This window comes from Callospermophilus lateralis, chromosome 6, assembly GCF_048772815.1.
Source record: "Callospermophilus lateralis isolate mCalLat2 chromosome 6, mCalLat2.hap1, whole genome shotgun sequence".
NCBI classification, from domain to species: Eukaryota; Metazoa; Chordata; class Mammalia; order Rodentia; family Sciuridae; genus Callospermophilus; species Callospermophilus lateralis.
Window position 1 is genome coordinate 130,041,012 of NC_135310.1, and position 19,071 is coordinate 130,060,082.

At 32.6% G+C, this 19,071-nt stretch overlaps 1 pseudogene; it reads right to left on the bottom strand.

Annotated features, from left to right (window-relative positions):
• Positions 1-3,667: 3,667 nt before the first annotated feature.
• LOC143402107 (olfactory receptor 2B11-like) lies at positions 3,668-4,763 on the bottom strand (annotated as a pseudogene).
• Between the last annotated feature and the right edge of the window lie 14,308 nt (positions 4,764-19,071).

Sequence of the window (19,071 nt, forward strand, 5' to 3'; positions counted from 1 at the left end):
AGTTGAAACAGCATATCTTCTCAAACCATGTTGAAATAAAAAATAAGAATAATAGAAAATAAGCAAATATGTGGAATTTGAATAATATGCTCCTAAATGACCAATGGGACACTGAAGAAAGTAAAAAGAAATAAAACTTCTTGAATCCAAATGAAAATAAAACAACAATATATCAAAATCTGTGCACTATAGCACAGTAGTGACAGGAAAGTTCATAGCAATAATTGTATATATTGGAAAAATAAAAAGATTTCAAATAAACTTAATGATATATCTGAAGTACTAAGAAAAGCAAGAACAAACCAAATATAAAGTTGCAGAAAAAAGGAATAATAAAAATCAGAGCATAAGGAGAGCAAATAACAACAGAGAAGGGAGGAAGAGCATGAGAAGAAGATTAACATTAAACAGGGACGAGAGGTGGGAGGAAAAGGGAGCGAGAAGGGAAATTCCATGGAAATGGAAAGAGACCCTCATTGGTATACAAAATTACATATAAGAGGAAGTGAGGGGAAAGGGAAAAAACAAGGGAGAGAAATGAATTACAGTAGATGGGGTAGAGAGAGAAGATGGGAGAGGAGGGGAGGGGATGGGGGATAGTAGAGGACAGGAAAGGCAACAAAATACAACAGATACTAGTATTGCAGTATGTAAAAAATGTGGATGTGTAACCGATGTGATTCTGCAATCTGTATACAGGGTAAAAATGGGAGTTCATAACCCACTTGAATCAAATGTATGAAATATGATATGTCAAGAGCTATGTAATGTTTTGAACAACTAATAATAATAATAATAATAAAAACAATATAGACCAATGAAGCAGAGTTGGTTTTTTAAAAAGATTAATGAAGCTGGTATGAATTTAGTGGACTAACTAAGAAAAAAGAGAGAGAAAAAAATTCAGAGAGGGAAATAGAGACCACATAAACCACAGAAATGCAAAGGACCATAAGATACACTATGAACAGTTATATGTTAAAACCTATAAAACCTAGGGCTGGGGATATAGCTCAGTGATAGAATACTTGCCTAAAATGAACTTTAGGTTCAATCCTTAGCATTACCCAAAACAAACAAAAAACAAAAACAACAATAAAAAACTGTAAAACTTAGAATAAATGGATAAATTCCCAAACACACACAACTTACTAGAATTGAATCAAAAAGGAAATCAAAACAGGCAATAATGAGACTGAAGAAATTTCCCACCTAAAAAAGTCAGGGCATGATGTTTCTTCTGCTAATTCTACAAAACTTTTAAAGAATAATTAATTTCAATTTTTTTGAAACTATTCTAAGAAAGTGAAATGAAAAGACTTCTGAAAAACTCTTTTACGAAATAATCATTATCCTGATACAAGAATCAGACAAATATACAACAATAAAAATGCTACAAATTTAAATTCCTGATGAACATAGATGCAAAACATTCTCAACAAAATACTAGCAAACTGAATTCAACAGTACTTCAAAAAGGTTATATACCATGATCAAATGTCTGCATTGATGGTTAAACATATAAAAATCAATAAAAATGATACTACATAGCAACAGAATGAAGAGCAAAAGTATATGATCATCTCAATGAATGTAGAAAAGTATTCATAAGATTTAACATAAAAAATCCTCAACAAGTTAGGTACAGAAGTAACATACCTTAATGTATTAAAGATTGTAAATAACAAATCTACTACTAATATCCTATCAAATGGGGAAAAGCTAAAAACATTCCCTCAAATATCTGAAGTGAGATAAGTATACTCACTTTTACCAATCTTATTTAATATAATATTGGAAGTCTTGATAAGAGCAATTATGCAAGAAAATAAATGCAGGGTATCCAAATTGGAAAGAAGTTAAATTATCCATGTTTGCATATGATATGATTTTTCACATAGAGAAAGCTATATAATGATCAAAAAGATATTAGAACTGATAAATTCAGTAAAGTTGCAGATACAAAGTTAACATACAGGAAAAAAAGCAGCATTCACATATAGCAAAAGCAGAGTTACAAATTAAGTTGCAAAAAAGCAATTTAATTTGTAATAGCTCTAAAAAAATAAAGGTATTTATGAATCAGTTTAATTATGAAGTGACAGATCTCTATAATAAATATTATAAAACATTGGTAAAAATTATAAAGAACACAAAAAGGAAAAAATGTTCCATGTTTATGAATTAGAGAATTAATATTGTTAAAATGACTATACTACCCAGAATGATCTATAGATTCATTGCAATTCCCATCAAAATACCAATGACTTTCTTCATAGAAATAGAAAAAAAAAGTTCTACAATTGGCTGTAAAGCATACTCTGCAGTGATAGCAAGCAATTCTTTGCTATTTAAAAGGCATTCCTGACTCTTCCAATTTATGCACAGAAATGTTACCAGATTGCCAATAAATATAACTTCTTTTTACTCTCACTAATTCAGAGGACTCATTTTTTTAATGAAATATCTCTCTATTTTACCCACTAAAATGGATTAAACTGTATATTAAAATATTTAATATTTAAAATATTATATAAAATATAAAATAATAATTAATATATAACATATTCATTAAGCAATGGCATCTGCATAAATTGAGGTTAATCAATCATGAGATTCAGGTTTCTGTGAAAGCATAGACTGCTTCACAGAGACTGTAGAGTGTAGCCAGTCTGTACATAATCCTGGGCCATATTTGAGGAGACTGATAAAATGTTTTCATTTAAACTGAGCTCATTAACTGCATTCCTGTGCTATTGTTATGATTACTTGCTTAATCTATTGTTATAGTTTGGATATGAGGTGTCTCCCTAAGCTCCTGTATTAATGCAGGCATTTTGAAAGGTAGAATGATTTAATTGTGAAAGATGTAACCTAATTATCATAGTTTGAATGGACTGACTGGGTGATAACAATAAGCAGGAGAGGCATGGCTAGAGAAGGTGTGCCATTGGGGGCCATCCCTGAGAGGATTCATCTTCCTTTTCCCTCTTCTCCCTCTGTTTCATTTATGTCACAAGGGAAGCCATCTCCCTCTACTATGTCCTTCCCCCATGATTCCCTGCCTCACCATGGGCCTATTTTTGATGGTTTATGGATTGAGATCTCTGAAACTATGCGCACCAAATAAGGTTTCCTTCCTCTAAATTGTACATGTCAATTATATTGGTCACAGCAATAAAAAATATGACTAAAACAACTATTCAATAAATGATATAACTTATGTTGTTAGTTTTTAAATTACTTAACAAAATTGTCTCAGAGCATAGCAACCAGAGTAGAATTATTTTAATATAATCACACAACAAAGAGGTGATGTTGGTGAACATCAGCTAAATATCATCCCATTTACCATAGATTATAAAGAATATAAGAAATATCACATGTTTTTCAAGAAGAACCTGTAACATGAGATAGGATTATGAGAATTAGACCTAGGTGTCATATGTCATATATCATATGTCATATAATTATGAGAATTAGACCTAGGTGTCATATGTCATATGTTATATGTCATATGGCCGTATTCTAATTGTTAAATAATTTTTTTAAATTTTTTTATTGGTTGTTCAAAATATTACAAATCTCTTGACATATCATATTTCATACATTAGATTCAAATGGATTATGAACTCCCATTTTTACCCCAAATACAATCTACCAAGTATCAATAGCATCTGAAAATGCCCCTCATAAGTTTGTTTAATGCTCCCTTCACATCCTTATTCCTCAGTGTGTAGATGAAGGGGTTGATTGTAGGAATCATCACTCCATAGAACAGAGCCATGAACTTGGGTTGATCCCTCGAGATGGAAGAGGGGGAGTTGAATGTATGTGCTAATGCCTGGGCCATGAAATAAGAAAACTACAATGAGATGAGAGGAGCATGTCCCAAAAGCCTTTTTCCTTCCTTCAGAAGATTTACTCTTTTTTTTTTTTAAAGAGAGAGTGAGAAAGGGGAGAGAGAGAGAGAGAGAGAGAGAGAGAGAGAGAGAGAGAGAGAGAGAGAATTTTTTAATATTTATTTTTTAGTTATCAGCAGACACAACATCTTTGTTTGTATGTGGTGCTGAGAATCTAACCCGGGCCGCATGCATGCCAGGCGAGCGCGCTACCACTTGAGCCACATCCCCAACCCAGAAGATTTACTCTTAAATATGGCATGTCCTATACTCACATAGGAGAAAAGAATTAAGCATAGAGGAACAGCTATTAAAAAAGAGCATACCAGAGAGAGTGTAAACTCATTAGCCTCCTTTTCCCCACAGGCAGTCTTTATCAGAACTGGAATCTCACAAAACAAGTGATCCAGTTTATTGATGCCACACAGTGGCAACTGTAATGTTAGAGTGACCTCAAAGACACTATAAGTAATTCCACTCATCCACATAGGCCACATAGAGATCAACAGCCATGAGAGCCAGAAGACATTCTGTGCTTCCCATTGAACTGAAAATAAACAACTGAACTGCACACACCACATAGCTGATGGTCTTCTTAGAGCTACCCAGGTTAAACAGCATCTGAGGCACAATGCTTGTGGTGTAACACATGTCCAAGAAGGAGAGGTTACTGAGGAAGAAATACATGGGTCTATGAAGACAGGGGTCTAATTGGGACACCAGAATGATGGCTATGTTTCCCATCAAGGCCATCGGGTATGTTATGAGAAGAATAACAAACAGAGGAAGCTCTAGCCAAGGGCGGTCAGCAAAGCCTAGTAGGATGAATTCTTCTGGGTGGCTTTCATTAATGAGTGCCATTCTCTCAGTTTACTTCCTCTGTATCAAGGAAGTGTCAAAAAGAGAGTCATGAAATGATGAAACATAGTTCAATATTGGCAAACCACTCACATATGATGGCATGCAGTTACATATGGATCAAATAATATAAATGATGTTACACCAGGTGACCAAATTACCTTTCACATCAGTACAAATTAAAGGCAGTTACTTTCAAAGTGTAAAGTTACCTTTCTAAAACTAAAATTCCTCCTATATTTAATCAGTCTGACAATAAATATGTCCTGGGGTACTGATAAAGATGCAAGGAGAAGTGGATGTGACTATGTTTTAGAAACTTCTAACAATGGTTTTCAAACCATTGGTGTCATAAAAATCAGGTAAGTATATGGTTGACATGAAGTTTATTATTTTCTATCTCTGGGCATCTGATACAGTAGATGTGTCATGGGACAATGGAATCTGAATATTTATATTTAGACATACTACTGCCAGTGGATATGAGGTACCTCATATTCAAGCAATAGCAAAAGAAGTTAGTGGAAAATATCTGGCCCTATGAAAATCAAGATAATCTTTAATTCAAATAATTAATTGAATTATTATATTACCTCCATGCATAGTAAGAAGACTGTGTTGAATCAACTATTTCTTAGCCTTTTAGAATTGAGTGAAAGGTTCAAAATATTTTTAACATCAGTATTTTTAAGTATAAATTGAGACAGTTAAGATTTTCCACTGCTTAAAAGTTTGTTTTTGCAATCCAGTGTATTGGTGCAGGCCTATAATGCCATCTGCTTGAGAGGCTCAGATAGCAGAAGTGCAGGCTTGTGGTCAACAAGGGTAACCTATGGAGGTCCTGTGTCAAAATTTAAAAATATAAAGAACTGGGATGTAATGCAGTGGTAAAGGACCCCTAGGTTTAATCCCACTACTGCAAAACAAACAAACAAACACAGTGAATAGATTTTCAATATGCTTTTTCTCACATAACTGATGAGTTAAAATTTTGAGCATTTAAGTTTTATATTAAATTTTAGTTAATTTATTCTTATGAGGGAATTTCTATTATAAAATAAACATAATATTATCCTGTTTAAGTATGGGAATTTGAAAAATTATAAGAAATTGACTGATTATATATGGCTGCAACCATATTTTTTGAACTACACATAACTGCTATCAAGAGAAACCTCAATATACCAGTTCAGGCCCCAGAGACTTATTCGAATTCACCAATAATAATTTCAAGTACATACATATGTCTTTGTTTCTCAGCTAAAAGACACAATGAAAACAACAAAATTCATTAGCTGAGTAAAGGAGTATTTTGAGAAAGGAAAATGAGATAAAACAGGTTTTTAAATTTATATTTTTATTTTTCATCAGTGGTGAAATATAGTCCATAAAATCCCTAATCTTTGTAAAGTGGAGACTGCTCATATAGAGAGTTGAGACAGTGTTACTGTGACAAAATTTGAGTTACTCTGCCAGTCAAGTAGTGATTAAAGTTTATCAGATTACATGCTTAGGATTAAAAGGCACAATTTTTATATTCTCTAGTTTATTAAATCATCAAAGCCATCCTGAGTGGATTCACACATAACCACTCAGAGCTAGGGTGTAAACTTTTGATTATAGAGTATTCTGATTCTGAAGTGTGCAACAAAAATAATAAAGCAATAATTGCAACTAATCTTTAATTCATTCCGCGTGCTAAACACTCCAATAAACACACCTCTTAAACATCTAGTACATACTTCCAAACCACATAACAAAAATATTGCAGTGCCCATATTTCAGGATGTTGTTAGTTATTGATTTCTGTTGTGTGTTAATAACTAGAAGCTTCTAAAATCAAAAAGCAATTAATACCTTAAATGAGGTAGTGAAATACAGAGACTATAAATTTGAACTTTTAAGATTTCAAAAAAAACATGTGTAATCTAGAAATATTTCTTGAATGTTTTGTGGCCTCTATATTTTATTTGAGCTTGACTTATGCTAGATGTTATATGAACACAACTAATTTTGAAACAATCTTGGTCCAAGTACTTTTTCAGGTGAAAATTCTACACTATAGGTGGAAAATGAAATAAGTATGGTCAGAATTTATTGGATACCATATTGCCTATTTGTTGGGAATAGTTATTTTCACATTTTACATTTTTCAAGAAATAGCTCTTTGTTTTTGTTGTGTTTAGGATGAAACCCAGGGCCTTGTGGATCTTAGACAAGCATTCTACCACTAAGCTACATTTTATATTTTCCTATTCTTACCAACCTTCAATTTATTTTAGGTTTTATCCTCTAGGATTCCTTCCACAATTAATTACTTATAACAATTAAGACAAATAATCCCTCCAGTATAATTTCAATTTTTAAAAAGTCTGTATTATTTATAATTTTATTCTCATCATTCACCTTAAATGTAGCTTTGTCTGTGAATGGAGATTACCCCTGAGCCCTTCATGTCTCTGGATATTTTCCTCAAGATATCAGTGAAGATGTGATTAGTCTATTTGATTTACTCTGATGTTTACTAAAGCTCTGTAATTCTACTTCTGGATCCCATCTTTTCATAGTCATGCTCATATTTTATTATTTTATCTGTTGGAATTCCATCTTGCTGTTTTGTTCTTCTGCTTCTAGTGATTTTCCATTCCTGTCTCATTACACAGGAATCCATTTATATATAAATGTTGAAAATCATGTTAATAAATTGCCAGTCTGTTTCGTTTGACCACTTCTTTGTATCTTTCCTCACATTTTTTCTAGTATAGCTTATTCACATTCTTCATTTTCATAACACATAGTATTTTATCTGTTCTTATAAGACTTTTTAGCTTTATAAGGAAAAAAAAGATGACACAAAGAAATCAATGTCATTTTCATCTGACATACAAGAAATACAAGAAAGTTGAAATACAAGAAAGTTAATTTATGACTATTGACCAAACATTTTAAAATGATACATTTTTATAGTTCCATGAGCAAATGAAAGCTTCATACATCATTTAAGTAATATCTGTCAGAAATAATCTATGAAATTTTAAATTATTTTAATGCTTTAAATGACACATTGAGAGAAAAATTAATTGAAAAGAGCAATCTGTTTGTTCCTAGAGCCATTAAACAAGATATTTCCAAGGTTTACAAAAAGCTTCCTGAAATTAAGTTCTCTCTGCTTCATACATGCATAGACACCATGAGGCCCAAAATCTACCCACAGCCCAAACTTTCGTAAGAATTCATGAATCTTTAAAAACAAATGTATTTTTTCTCACCTTAGGTTCAAAAATATTTTTCAATAAAAACAAATTTGTAAAGGAACACACTTGAATTTTTGAAACGTTCAGAAACAGAAGAAACTACAGTCCATGGTAGCATCTTTACATATGAGTTTTAGAACTGTTTGTTTTTAGCTGATACAGGTCCAAAAAGGAAAAGAGTCTGTTAGGAAAAAAAAATATTAGAAAATACCCAGAATGTTTTGTGGGAGTTCTATTTGTATGTTATTTCTGAGGTCCCTGGGACACGATATTCATGTTTCTTTATCTCATACGGGTTAGTAGAAAGAGTTCCTGGGGACAGAGATTCCTGTGGGACTGTTTCTTATGAACAATTAGTTATCTACTGAATGGAGGTCAGAAGCAAATCTCTTGTTAGATGTATTTGCATTAAACTTATTCAATTTCTCATCACACTAGACTTTGATTTTAAATAATATAGATAATAATGAATAAAACAAATAGTATACTACAAGACCAGAGCCAGTTTAAGTAAATGATTTTGGAGAATTGAGACCAGGCGTCTTTGAATATTTTACTCCATTAAATCTCAGAATATGTTACTTTAGATTCAATTATTTCTAGTCATAAGAATAAAGGCATTCAACAATGGGTTGCATCAATAAAAAAGGTTTTTTAATGAAAGGAAACAAATAATACTTAAAAAACCTTCAAAATATTTAATGTTTTTACAAGTAGGTGAAATGGCAATTATTTCATGTGCAAATTATATAATATAGCCAAATGTAGATAACATTCAAATATAAAAATTACAAACTTCATGAGCATATTATTTTGAAAAACTAATCTAAATACACATTATAGACAGAAATGGAGTTTTCATTTTTAGAATTTCCTTCTTTGATTCATAATCTCTTCTCTAAGGATAATCATTATTGTCATATTTTTTCATTATGTATGTACTGAATATTCCCTATTCCACTCTTCTACTCCAAGTCCATTCTGTATCTCAATATATGTCATATGTCAAAAAACCAAAATAACAATTTTAATTATAGATTGTCTTAGCTTTGTTCATGATTCATGAATCAGTGCAGCCTACCTTCTACAAAATACAATAAGTGCACTCACTGAACAAAAACAGAAGAATGGGTTTTGTGATTTGGAAAGAAGCAAAGAGAAAAATAGAAACAGTTGATTTATTGTCACATATCACTCTTGGTTACTTTTTTTAAGGGACATTGGTCTATTATGCTGATTCAGTTTGACCAGAATCCCTTTTCAGGAAAAACTAGTCTGTTTTGGAATTGATTTATATACCTTACATTTTAGTCTGATTATGTGGAATTTAGCTTGAGTGATTACATTTTGGTTTGGTCTGTTCTGTCAGGGCCAAGTGGGTGCTCAGTCCAAAACAATAACCTCCCATACATTTTGTTTAATGGTTTCTATTCTGTGTCATTTATCTAAAGAAAGAATCAAGATGATTCCTTGATAGTTGGTTTCTGGTTTTGTTCAACTGAGGGAGAGTTACTACTCAAGACAGTAAGTAGAACACAGCTATTTTGGAATATGTTCCTCTAGCTCCCTCTCAGCCAACACACATGAAGCTGCCTATGTTGCTCAACCAAAGATTAGAGCTCCTGAAAGCTGCCTTATGTAGAGAGACATTCTTTCTCTTTCTTCTTTCCAGTATAACTTCTTCCCTTTGTTACTTTGGATTGGTAAAAAGTTATTCACTGTTAATAGCTCCTAGTGGTCATTTATTCTTATAAACACATAGAAATTCCTTATTTGTATTCCTAAGTCCTTCCAAGACTTAGGACATGTTTCTTTAGCTAAAATTCCCTCAATACCCTTGTTGGAATGTGCCATCTATTTTATGCTGAGATCCTGCCAGATATAACTCTGCATTATAGACTAAGTTTGTTTCCTGTTTCAGAATTTTTTTTCTAGTTTTTGTTTGTATTTATTTTATATTAAAAAATGCATGCATTTATCATGTAAAATATGATGTTTTAAAGAACATATTTATCTGAAATGATTAGATAATCCACATTATTTATCTCACAGCTCTGATTTTTGTGATAAGAACATGTTTTCATCCATTACCTCAATATTTTTAAGAGTCCAGGGTAAATGGTCAAATGATCAATAGAGAAGAGAAAAGGGGAAGGAGAGGTACTGAGGATTGAATTAGAAGAAGATATATTCCATGCTTTTATAATTCTGTCAAAATATATGCTATTGTCATGTATAAGTAAAAAAAATAAAAGTAAATAAATAAACAAACAAAAGAGTAAATATACTGAAAACAATATTCACCATGTACAATAGATCTCTTGAAACTATTTTTCTAATGTAATTGACAAATTATATCCTTTGACCAACATATCACAAACCCTCACCTCCAAAGCAATATAGAACCTGGTAATGGCTGTTTTATTGTCTACTTTTATGTGACCAACTTCTTAGATTATTTTAATGAGTGAGTTCATAAGATACTTATCTTTCTGTGCCTAGTTTACCTCACTTAACATAATAAAGTCCTATAGTTCCAACCATTTTGTTGCAAATAATATAATTTATGGGATTTCTGATTTTTGTTTGTGTACAAATTTTTCTTTATTTATCCATTTCCTGTCTTAACTATTATGAATAGTCTGCAATGCACATAGTGGTACAGATATCATTTTGATTGTATTCTCTGTAGCAATAGTGCTGGAACAAATGTTAGTTTTATTTTTAATTTTTGAGGATCATAATACTGTTATGCACAATGTCATTAAATTACATTCCCCCCAGCTCTGAAAGGCTTTCCTTTTCTCAAGTTCTCAACACTATTTCTTTTGTCTTTTAGATAATAATCATTCTAAAAAGTGCTAGATCATCTGTGATTGGAGTTCTACTTTACATTTGCCTGTTAGTATCTTGAGCTTTTTTTTTTTTTGAATATACTTATTGGTCATTTGTATATGTTGTTCTGAAAAATGTTTCATTTCTTCAGATCCTTTGCTCTTATTTATTTATAGTGTTTTTCTAAATTAGTGCATTATAAATATGCATAATGTAAAATTCACTGTGCATATGTACAGAGGAAAATTTGGTCAGATTCATTCTACCATTCTTCCTTTACTCATTCCTCCTCCCTCTCCCTTAATTATCTTCCTCTATTAGAAGTGACCTCTTTTCTGGTTTCATGGAATTCACCACCCTATTTCTTTTTATTCTCCTTATTTTCTTCTAGCTTCTGCATATCAGAGAAAAAATATTTTACCCTTGACCTTTTGGGTCTTTTCAATGCAGGTACTGGTTTTGTCACTATTGAGTTTAAACCCAATATCTTTATATTTTCTAGATATTAACCTCTTATCAAATGCATAGTTGGCAAATATTTCCCCCATTTTGTAAATTGTTTCTTAACTCTCAATTTTCTGTTTCTGTGCAGAAGCTTTTTGTTTAATGTATTCCCATTGGTTTATTTTTGCTTTTGTCTTCTGTTGTGTTGTTGGTATCATATCCAAAAAAGTCATTTCCCAGATCATCATTGTATTTTTCCCCTATGAATTCACAATGTGAGAGTAGAAGTAGGAGTTCCCATGGTGCAGTTAAATCTTTTCTTTGCTCAATGGGAGACTGGTGGCATATTAGCAAAAGCCAGCAAAATTGTGACAAAGCATTTCAATAACCCCCAATATCCTATGGCCCTTCTCTCCTCTTTACTATACTAATCCACACAATACATTACAGACGTATAAGAGACTTCAAGTCTGAAGCTTATAGGTGTTTCTTTTAATAGTTATTTTTTTCCATTGTAGAGAGCTGTGCCAGAGGAAGTTAATTGTGAATTCTAAGACTTAGAAACTGAGTTTGCATAAACTATTGTCACCCTACTTGCCAATTTAATTTTTAATCATAATTTTTAATCATAGTAATTATGTACTTGCTAACTAATAATAACTATTAACAATAAAAAGAATACAGAGCTAGGCATATAATCAACGATGCAAAAACTAAATTTCAAAATTGTTCAATAAAATTTATTTTTATTCTTTATTTGTTGCAAGTTGACACGTGAAATTGTATTTCTTATACAATTTTTTGAATTGTTTGTATATCTATGAAATAACAAGTGCATTACCAAATAGTTATCATTTCTATGATGAGAACACTTTATATCTACTCTCTTTGTTTTTTCAAGAATTGAATACATTATCTTTAGCTACAGTCATGCTGTGCAATCAAATTTTTGTCAAACTATAACTATGCATCCTTTGGCCAACATTCTCAAATCTCTACCACTCTTAAACATCCCAGTTTCTAATAACCACCATCCTACTTTTTGTTTATATGATAACTCTTTTAGATTCCACACCTGAAATATATCATGAGGTATTTGTCTTTTGTGATTAGCTTCTTTCATTTAACATACTGAATTGGAGGCATCTGTGTTGTTGCAAATGACTGAATTTCCCTCTTTTTGATGTCTATATAGTGTTCTATTGTGTGTTGCTATCACACTTCCTTGATCCATTAATCAGTTAATGGATACACATTAATTAATTTCTGTTGTAAATAATCCTGTGATGATCATGGGAGTGCAGAGATTTCTTTGACACACTTATTTCACTTCCTTCAGATATGTACACAATGTGGCATTGTTTATCATATAGCAGTTTTAGATATATATTTTTTTAGTGAGATTCATTTTTTTTTATAGTGGTTGTACATCCCATTAACTGTTTGCAAAGTTTTTCCTTTGTCCACATCTTTGTCAACTCTGGCCGTCTTTTGACTTAGATAATAGTCATTCTAATTGGATTGAAATGAAACCTCAAAGGGTTTTCAGGATATCATTGGTGACTAGTAATATTGAACAGTTTCTCATAAACCTGTTGGCCAAATTATGGATGCTCTTGGGAGAACTTTCTATTGAGGTCTTTGGCCCAGTATTTATTTGTGTTCATTTTTTCTTGCTATTGAGTTATTCGAATTCCTTATTCATTTTGAATATTTACCATCTATTAAATGTATACTTTGCAAGATTTTTTTTTTATTTTATTTTTTTTTATTGGTTGTTCAAAACCCTACAAAGCTCTTGCCATATCATATTTCATACATTAGCATACATTAGCTTCAAGTGAGTTATGAACTCCCTTTTTTACCCCAAGTACAGATTGCAGAATCACATGGGTTACACATCCACATTTTTACATAATACCATAATAGTAACTGTTGTATTCTGCTGCCTTTCCTATCCTCTACTATCCCCCCTCCCTTCCCCTCCCATCTTCTCTCTCTACCCCTTCTACTGTAATTCATTTCTCACCTTGTTTATTTTTCCATTCCACTTACAACCTCTTATATGTAATTTAGTATAACAATGATGGTCTCCCTCCGTTTCCATGCAATTCCCCTTTTCTCTCCCTTTCCCTCCCACCTCATGTCTCTGTTTAATGTTAATCTTTTCTTCCTGCTCTTCCTCCCTGCTTTATTCTTAGTTGCTCTCATTATATCAAAGATGACATTTGGTATTTGTTTTTTAGGGATTGGCTAGCTTCACTAAGCATAATCTGCTCTAGTGCCATCCATTTCCCTGCAAATTCCAAGATTTTGTCATTTTTTAGTGCTGCGTAATACTCCATGGTGTATAGATGCCACATTTTTTTAATCCATTCATCCATTGAAGGGCATCTGGGTTGGTTCCACAATCTAGCTATTGTAAATTGTGCTGCTATGAACATCGATGTGGCAGTATCCCTGTAATACGCTCTTTTAAGGTCTTCAGGGAATAGTCCCAGAATGGCAATAGCTGGGTCAAATGGTGGTTCCATTCCCAGCTTTCCCAGGAATCTCCATACTGCTTTCCAAATTGGCCGCACCAATTTGCAGCCCCACCAGCAATGTACAAGAGAACCCTTTTCCCCACATCTTCGCCAGCACTTGTTGTTGTTTGATTTCATAATGGCTGCCAATCTTACTGGATTGAGATGGTATCTTAGGGTGGTTTTGATTTGCATTTCTCTGACTGCTAGAGATGATGAGCATTTTTTCATGTACTTGTTGATTGATTTTATGTCCTCCTCTGAGAAGTTTCTGTTCAGGTCCTTGGCCCATTTGTTGATTGGGTTATTTGTTATCTTATTGTCTAATTTTTTGAGTTCTTTGTATATTCTGGATATTAGGGCTCTATCTGATGTGTGAGGAGTAAATATTTGTTCCCATGATGTAGGCTCCCTATTTACTTCTCTTATTGTTTCTCTTGCTGTGAAAAAACTTTTTAGTTTAAGTAAGTCCCATTTGTTGATTCTTGCTATTAACTCTTGTGCTATGGGTGTCCTATTAAGGAATTTGGAGCCCGACCCCACTATATGTAGATCATAGCCAACTCTTTCTTCTATCAGACGCAGAGTCTCTGATTTGATATCAAGGTCTTTGATCCATTTTGAGTTAACTTTTGTGCATGGTGAGAGGAGGGGGTTCAGTTTCATTTTGTTGCATATGGATTTCCAGTTTTCCCAACACCATTTGTTGAAGATGCTATCCTTCCTCCATTGCATGTTTTTAGCCCCTTTATCAAATATAAGATAGTTATAACTTTGTGGATTGGTCTCTGTGTCCTCTATTCTGTACCATTGGTCCACCCACCTGTTTTGGTACCAGTACCATGCTGTCTTTGTTACTATTGCTCTGTAATATAGTTTGAAATCTGGTATCGCTATACCACCTGATTCGCACTTCCTGCTTAGAATTGCTTTTGCTATTCTGGGTCTTTTATTTTTCCATATGAATTTCATGATTGCTTTATCTATTTCTACAAGCAATGCCTTTGGGATTTTGATTGGCATTGCATTAAACCTATATAGAACTTTTGGTAATATCGCCATTTTGATGATGTTAGTTCTGCCTATCCATGAACAGGGTATATTTTTCCATCTTCTAAGATCTTCTTCTACTTCTCTCTTTAGGGTTTTGTAGTTTTCATTGTATAAATCTTTCACCTCTTTTGTTAGTTTGATTCCCAAGTATTTTATTTTTTTTTGAGGATATTGTGAATGGAGTGTTTTCCCTCATTTCCGTTTCAGAAGTTTTGTCGCTGATATACAGAAATGCCTTTGATTTATGCGTGTTGATTTTATATCCTGCTACTTTGCTGAATTCATTTATTAGTTCTAGTAGTTTTTTTGTAGACCCTTTTGTGTCTTCTAGGTATAAAATCATGTCATCCGCAAATAATGATAATTTAAGTTCTTCTTTTCCAATTTTTATGCCTTTAATTTCTTTTGTCTGTCTAATTGCTCTGGCCAGTGTTTCGAGAACTATATTGAATAGAAGTGGTGATAGAGGGCATCCCTGTCTTGTTCCAGATTTTAGAGGGAATGCCTTCAATTTTTCTCCATTCAGAATGATGCTAGACCAGACAAAGACACCTCAAAGAAAGAAAACTACAGACCAATATCCTTGATGAACCTAGATGCAAAAATCCTCAATAAAATTCTGGCTAATCGGATACAAAGGCACATCAAAAAAATTGTGCACCATGATCAAGTAGGATTCATCCCTGGGATGCAAGGATGGTTCAATATACGGAAATCAATAAATGTTATTCACCACATCAATAGACTTAAAGATAAGAACCATATGATCATCTCGATAGACGCAGAAAAAGCATTCGACAAAATACAGCATCCCTTTATGTTCAAAACATTAGAAAAACTAGGGATAACAGGAAATTACCTTGACATTGTAAATACTTTGCAAGATTTTATCCCATTTTGTAGGTTGTGTCTTTACTCTGGATTATTTTCATTGCTTTTCAAAGCCTTTTAGTTTGATATAATCCAATTGTCATTTTTTTGTTTTTGTCACTTGTGCTTTCAAATTCATTTTCAAACATTCATCACCCTGGCCAAAAGTTTTTATCCCTCTTTTCTTCTAGTGGTTTTATAGGTTTAAATCTTACACTTAAGTCTTTCATCCATTTTGAATTATTTTTTTTTATTTTATCAAAGATAACATTCTAATATTTTGATGGATTCAGAAAATCATATTTTATTAGCACCATTTATGGAAGAGATTATTCTCTTCCCATTGTGTATTCTTGGAATCTTTGAGAAAACATTGTTTGTTTATAAATGAGTGGCTTTATTTTTTTGCTCTTTCTAATCTTCCACTGGTTATGTGTGTGTGTTTGTGACCAACTACCATATCATCTTGGTTACTATGACTTCACTGAATATTTTGAGCCAGTTTATGTGCCACTTTTGAATTCTTTGTCATGTAGTCTATATCTCTGTCTCTTTAGAGTCAGTTTTTGGCATATTATTCTGCATATTTGGTGATATTATTTTGCCATGGTTGTTCTTGATCCTTGTGGTTATGTGTTGATGTCAATGCTTTCAAGAAGTGGGTACTTATTACAGTTTTGACAGCCTGGTTTCATCTTGGAATGCCTTTTAAACTGTAAGTCTGTTGATAGAATTTGGGTAGTCCTTCTGAAGGTGTCCTTGAGCCCATGCTCTACTATCATTGACATGCTATGGACACTCTAAGCTAAGAGTGCCATGCTGATGGGATTTCATGGCCTTTGAAGTTGGTGCTGTAAGCTTATGGTCTCTAAGGTATATATTGCACTTTGGTGTGTCTGAGGCTTGTAGCTACTAGAGGTCTTTCTGCCAGAATACTTTGGATACACAACAGTGACCAAGGCATCTGTAGTTTGTCAGCAGTGATATGAGCTGGAGAATGAACTTTTCTCCGAGAGGCTACAGGTTCTTGCCTCATGCTATAGCCTATCTGATGAATCAGTACGTGTGTCATGGTCTAAAGTCAGGGACTGTGAATGACTCTTGGTAATGGGTTTTACTTTGTTATCCCTGTGTTGGGTTGCAAGTTAAAGTCCTATACTTACTTCTCTTTTATTATTCTAAGTAGATGACATGTCCCTCTGCACTATTCTGCCTGGTGTTGTGAGAGGGGCCATGGGTAATATTAAACAGTTCTTACTGTCATCTTGAATGTGTCTTTGTTGAGAGGCACAGCCGAAGGGGCCCCAGCAAACTTTCAGACTGCCAGCTGATGATTGGCTCACAGCGGCCCCAGCAACTTCTAGCTGATTGGCTCCTTTGCGGTGATGCTCATTGGGCTGTTTCCCCGCCCTTTCAGACTACAGAGCTGTTCATTGGGGGACTTTTTTGGCTCCACCCACGCAACCCAGCCAATCGGCCTTAAGAGCAGGAGAAGTGGGGGAGGTTAAGAGGCTTGTGGGAAGCCGGTGGTGGCAGTTGGGCTCTGAAGGTTTTTCCTGAGGAGCTGTTTTGTTTGGCCTGTGTGGTTCTAAAAATAAATTTGGTTTCTTTTGACAAGGGGCTCCTGAATTGTGCCCAGCCAGAATGCGGCATGTCTTCTTTATCATTATACAATAACTAGGTACTGTGATCTCTCATCTGGTTTTCTTAGGTCTTGTAAACATATTTTTGATTACATAATCATTGTTTCTATTCATGAATTTGTAGAGGAAAGAGTATTGTTAATAGGCATATTCTCCATCTTGCTCTGCCTTCCTCTGAAAAACTACTTTTTTGACATTATACTTCTTGAGAAAATGTACATCTTCTGTTCCGTCTTCTAGACTTAAAACATTTTCATTGTCTTTAACTCATCTCTTTCTCAGAGGACCCATATTTAATAAAATTTCCAAATTAAACTATTATACCAATATCTCACAATATCTCATTTTTTTTCATTTTTATTATCCATCCTAGTCAACAATCTCATGGTTATAGTAACTTTATTAAATCATTTTTAAGATATTTTCTACTTCAAATTATTTTTATGCTACTAAATGTAGTCTTAAAATAGAGAACTTTTATAATGTTAATGATTAAATATACTGTAAAGTATCATCACCTTTATCAATGCACATTTAAAATTTTACCATTGGTTTGGTCCCTGGTTCTAACTTAGCATTAATTCTCCTTCTAATGTAACATACGTGTAGTCTTCAGTTTGTAATTTATTGAATTATTCATAATTTTGCATGTGTAATATTAAATTCACTTCATTTTACAAATAGCTTGTTCATAATTGAAGAAAGCATGTATTTAAAAATGGAAATGCATTATAGATTTAACAAGTCTATAATGAATATGTAGTTTAATCATTGTTTTGTACCCAATAAAATTATAATTTGTTATTATTCAATTTAAAGTAAATAAGTAAATACTATTTCTGTTGATTAAAATTGACATAAATTCATATGTACAGTCAAAAGCCCAGAGATTCTGACACAATTAATAATATGAATGAATGATAAAGACATCATTCTAAATGAAATAAGAGAGTCACAAAAGCATAAGTATTATATTATTTCAATTTTTATATTTATCTAGAATAGTCAAATTCATAAAAAACATGAAGCAGAAAAATGGTTTCTAATGGTTTGGGTGAAGAAATGGTAATTTACTGTTTTATGTGTGCAAAATTTCAGTTTGAATATTACAATATTTTTGAAGATGGACTTGGTGGTGGTTACAGAACAATGGGAAAGTACTTAATGCTACCAAACTGTAAGCATAAAAAAACTAAGGTGTATTTAAAATTATACAATAAATATAGTTCTAAAATTTTTACATGATACTACATTAATATGTATAATTTCATGTTTTTATGTATGTTAAATATACATTTAAAAGCAAAGATAATAAAATTATTTGTATTTTAGTGTGATTTAAAAATACATTCAAAAATTTTCAAGTATAAAATAAATTTCATGTAAAATGAAAAACAGTATAGCAAAAAAGAAAAAAAGAAAAGTTGTCTTTTGAGACTCAGTTCTAACATAAACTATGCAATCTCTATAATAAATGATGGATTTTCATTTTTTTTCTCAGCAAGTTTATTCTTTGGGTAGAGAAAAGCTAAAAATTTTTGTATGTTTGTTGGGTATCTTGCTACTTTATTTCTACTTTTCTGATGGAGTCTTCAGGTTTTTCTATGAATAGAATCATATCACCTGCAGACAGGTGTAATTCGATTTTATCCTTTCTCTTATTTGTATGGCTTTTATTTATTTACCT